Here is a 6,455-nt window from a genome sequence, read left to right as displayed (position 1 = left end):
TCACATGATGATAAAGGGTCAATTTTCATTGTTCTGGTCATTTTCTTTGCTTTAAAGTCTACTTTATCTGGTATTAATGGAGCCATGCCTACTTTCTTTTGATCAGTGTTTGCATGATATACCTTTTTTTGTCCATCCTGTTATTTCTGATCTACTTTTATGGTTATATATGAAGTGAATTTCTTGTGCACAGCATACAGTTGGGTCATTTTTTAAAAACTACCCTACCAAATTCTTTTAGTTTGTGTGTTTAGAACATTTACGTTTAATGTAATTATTGATATGTTGGGCTTAAATCTGGCATTTTACTTTTGTTTTTTGTTTGTTTTCTCTGATTACCTTTTCCTGCCCTCCTGTGGGTTACCTGAACATCTTACAGAATTCTATTTTGATTTACCTGTAGTGTCTTTGAGTGTATCTCTTTGCAGAACTTATTTATTTATTTATTTTGAAGTATGGTTAATTTACAATGCTATGTTAGCTTATGCTGTACAACAAAGTGGTTCAGTTTTATATATATACATATATTATTTTTCACAGTCTTTTCTATGATAGTTTATTACAAGATTTTGAGTATAGTTCCCTGTGCTATACAGTAGGACCTTGTTGTTTATCTATTTTATATTCTTTGCATAAATTTTTAGTAGTTGCTCTAGGTATTACACTATCCATTCATAACTTATCACTATCTACTGGTCAAGATTTTACCAGTTTCAGTAAAGTGTAGAAAGCTTACCTGTCTTTACATCCTTTTAGCTTCCTCATTTATAATATAATTTTCTTAAACATTTATTCTAAATACTTTTAGAACTACATCAGAGTTATAATTTTTGCTTCCACTGTCAAATATAAATGTATAAAATTCAAGAGAAGAAAGAAAATGTTTTTACTCATATTTTTAGTCTTCTCATTGTCCTTTCTTCCTTTCTGATGTTCCAGAATTCCTTCTTTATCATTTTCTTTCTGTTTAGAGAACATTCTTCAGCCACTCTTTTAGGGTCGGTCTGCTGGTGACAACTTTTTTCAGTTTCCTTTATCTGAGAATGACCTGATTTCTCTTCATCCCTGAAGAAGGTTTTCACTGGATGTAGAATCCTGGGTTGGGAGGGCTCTTCTTTCAGCACTTGAGAATATTGTGCCCCTTGTTTCTGACCTCCATAATTTCTTTCTTTTTTAAAAATAATTAATTAATTAAGTTATTTATTATTATTATTATTATTTTTTTTTTTTTTTGGCTGCGTTGGGTCTTCGTTGCTGCGTGCAGGCTTTCTCTAGTTGTGGCGAGTGGGGGCTACTCTTCTTTGTGATGTGTGGGCTTCTCATTGCGGTGGCTTCTCTTTTTGCAGAGCATGGGCTCTGGGCCTGTGGGCTTCAGTAGCTGTGGCATGCAAGCTCAGTAGTTGTGGCTCACGGGCTCTAGAGTGCAGGCTCAGTAGTTGTGGCACACGGGGTTAGTTGCTCCGTGGCATGTGGGATCTTCCCGGACCAGGGCTTGAACCTGTGTTCCCTGCATTGGCAGGCAGACTCTTAACCACTGCGCCACCAGGGAAGTCCCTGGCCTCTGTAATTTCTGAAATTGGTACCATTCAGATTTTTAAAAAATAAATCTGTATTACTTTTTATCAAACTGTTTTTTTTTTCTAGTATAGGCAAGATGTCAGATCTCTCTCATTGCTTTCAAGAATTTTCCATGTTTTCAGTTTTTAGAAGCTATGCTATGATATGTCTGGGTGTGTATTTCTTTGGTTCTATCCTATATGTTCAGCTTCCTGAATGTATAGGGGTTTATGACTTTTGCCAAACTTTGGGAACTTTTCAGTCATTGTTTCTTCAAGTACTTTGTAGCCCCATCCTCTTTCTCCTCTTCTTCTGGGACTCTAAGGACACAAATCTTTTATGTAGCCCCGCAGGTCCCTTGGGCTCTGTTCACTTTTTTCAGTCTGTTTTCTCAGTGTTGTTTGAACTGGGTAATTTCTATTGTTCTATCTTCCAGTCTGCTTATCCTTTCATCTGATCCCTCCATGGTGGTTTAAAAATTTTAGTTATTTAGTTATGTTCATTTGGCCCTTCTTTATATCATGTATATGTATATATATTCATATATATATTTTTTCTTTTGTTGAGACTTTCTCTTTTTTTTTTGACCCTGCAGCATGTGGGATCTTAGTTCCCTGACCAGGGATGGAACCAGTGCCCCCTGCAGTGGAAGCACAGAGTCTTAACTGCTGGACCATCAGGAAAGTCCCCCAGAGACTTTCTGTTTCTTAACTGAGAGTTGCTAACTTTCCATTTGTCTCTAATGTGTTTGTAATTGCTCACTGAAACACTTTAAATAAGGCTGCATTAGTCAGAGTTCTCTAAAGACACAGAGATTATATAAATAATATGTATTTGTTATAAGGAGTTGGCTCACATGGTTATGGAGGCTGAGAAGTTCCAAGATCTGCAGTCAGCAAGTTGGAGACCCCAGAAGAGACAAGGTTTCAGTTCAAATCCAAAGGCCAGAAAAGATGTCCCAGCTCAAGGCAGTCAGGCAGGGGGACTTCCTCTCACTTGTGGGAGGGTCAGCCTTTTTATTCCATTCAGGCCTTCGACAGATTGGGTGGCTGTTTTTGGCTGTGCCTGTTGGTGTTTCTGCGTTGCTGGCATCTCCAATAGCAGGTCTGGGGTATGAGAGGCAAAAATTACAAACAGAACAAAAGAGGGGACTCATCACCATGTTTTTCTGAGGGCCCTGGCTGGTCTGCCTTCCTCTCTCTGCCTGTCAGAGTTTTCTTATATTAGTTTTGTATATAACGTCCAGGGGTTTGAGTTAGACTTAGCAAGAGGAATAGAGAAAAGCACATCTATCATTTTCCCAGACTAACACTGCTGCTTTCGAGCATGTGTTAAACGCACGCTTGTCCAGCCCGTGCACAGCTGCTCAGGTGGTTTCGCCATGACAGAAGGTTCTAGGGTTTCTTCACTTCCTCCTTTGAGTAAAAGGCGTCAGCGAGAGGGCAGTGGGCATGCTCCCTTCCCCGGATCCCAGCTGTGCCAGGTGTGCCGCGTGTGGACAAGGGCCAAGGAGCCCCACCCGTGCCTGTCTGAGTCTGGCAGATGGGCCCACCCGTGTAACTCACACCCCTATCACCATACAGAACATTTCCATCTCTCCAGAAAGTTCCTTGGTGCCACCTCCTGGAAGGGACCTCTGATCTACTTTGGGTCACTGTGGATTCATTTTGCCTGTTCTGGAACTTTCTGTAAAGGGAACGGTCTGGTATGAAACTTTACCCATTTGACTTCTTTCACTCTGAGTACGTCTGGGTTCTTCCATGTGGCTGTGAGTACTGGTTCTTCATTCCTTCCACTGTCCGGAACACCCAAGCTTGTTCATCCGCTCACCTGTTGAGGACATCTGGGCTGTTGTGGACAAAACTAATGTGAACCTTCTTGTCCAAGTCCTTGTTGGACCAAAGTTTTCATTTCTCTTGGGTAAGTAAATAGCTAGGAGTGGAATTCCTGGGCTATAGGGTAGATATGAATTTAGGGAACGCAGAGTTTTCCAAAACAACTGTGCCATTTTGCATTCCCACCAGCAACATGTGAGGGTTCCAGTTGCTCCACATCCTCGCAACTCCTGGTGATGTCTGATTATGGCTATTCTGCTGGATGTATGGTGGCATCTCACTGTGGCTTTGATTTGCATTTCCCTGATGACTAACGTTCTTGTGCTATTGGCCGCTGGTGTATCCTCCTGTGCAAAATGTCTGTTCAAGTCTTTTGCCTGTTTTAAAAAATGATTTGTTTGTATCATTGATTTGTCAGAGTTCTTTACATATTCTAGATACAGATTTTTGTCAGATATTGTGAAAATGTTTTGAGTATTTTCTCTGAGTCTGGGAGTTGCCATTTCATCTTTTAGGCTTTGGTATCTCCTGGCCACAGCCTGCAGCCCTGCCCAGCCCCTGCCAGGCCCATCCTCTGCAGGATCAGGACATGTTAAGTGGACAAGAGGATGAGCCCTCGCCCGGCTGGGGAGCCAGCCTGGGACGTGCCGATGGCCTGGCGCTGGGAAGAGCATGACCTTGGAGTGACGGGACGGGGACCCAGCCGTCACTGTGCAGGAGCGGAAAGCGTGGAGGGAGTTTCCGGGTCAAAGAGCCTCTGGCTGGCACAGCCACACCTGTGTCCCCAGCCTCCGCCTGTGGCCCTGAATCCCCCGTGCAGATGCTGGCCACCCACTGGCCCCACTGGGAGTCTGGCAGGCTGGGACCTGGGCCACGGTGGGCCGTGAAAACGCACACTGACACCAGTGTTCTTTGGGGACATCCCTTCCAGCAGGTCCCCACCAGCTCCCGTCCCGTTGAGCGTGCAGGGAATGAAGCAGAAAAGTGACCTGCTCCGGGGTCAAAGGGGAGTCCCCTGCGGATTACGTGTGAGGGTGAAGGAAGGGAAACCCCAAAAATGTCCCTCAGCGGAGACAGGTCAGCATCAAGGCCACCCTCCAGACAATGGCCGAGCCAGGGGGAAGGTGGGGCAGCTGCAGGGCCCTGCATGGTGTTTACTATGTGCTGCAAATTGCAATGCGGTATGTACAGGGTGACTCGATTATTGTGGTGAAAACAAGAGAAGGAGAAAGAAAACCTCTCCGTCAGGAAGGAGACATAACAGGGGTGAGCCCTGGGGCAGGCGGGAGATGGGGCTTCACTATTTCACCTGTACACTTAAATATGGTTTGAATTTAATAACATGCACAGATAAGTTTTTACATGAAAAATAGGAAATAAAGTATAATGGAAAATATTCATAGCACCAAGTAAAATATCAGATAATTAGGAATAAAGATAGGAAGAGATCTGCTGTACCCACATTTTACGTTTTATTTATTTTTATTATTTATTTATTTATTTGCTTGTATCTCTTTTTATTAAGGTATAATTAACATATATAATTTTTTAAAAAGAAGAAACAGAAAGATACACCATGCTTCTGGATTTCATTTCTTAATTGCATTTTAAAAGGCAGTTCTTCATATCTACGGAACAGAAGCAGACTCACAGTCGTAGAGAGCAGACTCGTGGCTGCCAACGGGGTTGGGGCGTGGGGGAGGGGTGGAGTGGGCGTTTGGGGTCAGCAGATGCAAATGAATATTTATAGAATGGATAAACAGCAAGGTCCTACTGTAGAGCATAGGGAACTATATTCGGTATTCTCCGATAAACCATAATGGAAAAGAATATGAAAAAGAATATATATATGTATAACGAATCACTTTGCTGTATAGCAGAAATTAGTACAACATTGTAAATCAACTATACTTCAATAAAATTTTTTTTTAAAGGCAGTTCTTCCTTAATTATTCTCTAAAACGAATGTAATTCCAATTGAATTACTCAAGGGGTTTTAGAAGTTGAGTCTCATGTTCTTTTGGAAGATGAATGAGCAAGAGACAAGACACCTTTGAAGAGGATCAAGCTGCCCCAGATAAAGTATTAAAAAGCTACAGTGAGAAGGGCGGGAGGACTGGTGCAGAGAGACACAGATGGCTAGTGCGAAATGCAAAGCTTAGCACGAGATCCAAACACAACTGTGGATTGTTAGGTAATAAATGCCTTGCATGGAATATGTTGGAGGCGGCAGTAGATGGACCCGTCGATAAATCATGTGACACGTATATGAGGATTAGGTAATATCTTTAATATAGAGAATTCTCAAATCAATAAGAAAAAGACAAGTACTCAAGAGTTTAAAGAGAAAAAGAAACAGAGAAGAGACACTTGATTTTCATAAGTTTTATTCCACAGCCCAACAGCAACAGGGGCTGGAATCCAGCATCATTTCACCATCTACTTTGGGACTTTTTGAATATGAGTCTATAAAAACGTATAGCCTGTGCACAGATAATAAAAATGGTGTTTTCCACTGAGTGTTTATAAGTGTACTATAAGGGGACTCTCTTGGCGTAAGTGGGCTTGGAGGAAGGGCAGGTTAAATCCAGTAAGCGGGTGGGTCATCGCCATGTTCTCAGGGACATCAGTGCAATGACGCCACCATGAACGGGGGTCCCAGACAGCAGCCCTGCTCCCAAGGCTTCCCCACGGCAGCTCTGGATGGGGTGCTGTTGGGAAGGGGAGGTGCGGGGACCTGGCGCCCTAAGGCCTCTTGTCGGGCAGTTGGGAAGATGTGCAGTTACCGTTTTAGCCAGGAGGGGGGGATGTCTGGTCACTTTTGTGGGTGGCTGAGGCCCCGGCTTTTGTGCTCAGACAGACTGGGAAGGGGTCTTGTCTTTTCCACTCCCCTCATCACTGCACAGAGTGGCCTGTCTGAGGCTGTGCCCTGTGAGGTCGCTGGCATCCACCGGGAGCACCAGGACACCTGGCTGTGAGGCCAGGCCCTTCTGAGCCGTCAGTGGCTGCCTTCTCTCTCTCTGCATATTGAAAGCATCATTGGCGGTCAAGACAGCGGCAGGC

This window comes from Balaenoptera physalus (assembly GCF_965194825.1).
Source record: "Balaenoptera physalus genome assembly, chromosome: 4".
NCBI lineage: Eukaryota > Metazoa > Chordata > Mammalia > Artiodactyla > Balaenopteridae > Balaenoptera > Balaenoptera physalus.
Note: the sequence above shows the minus strand (reverse complement) of the source record.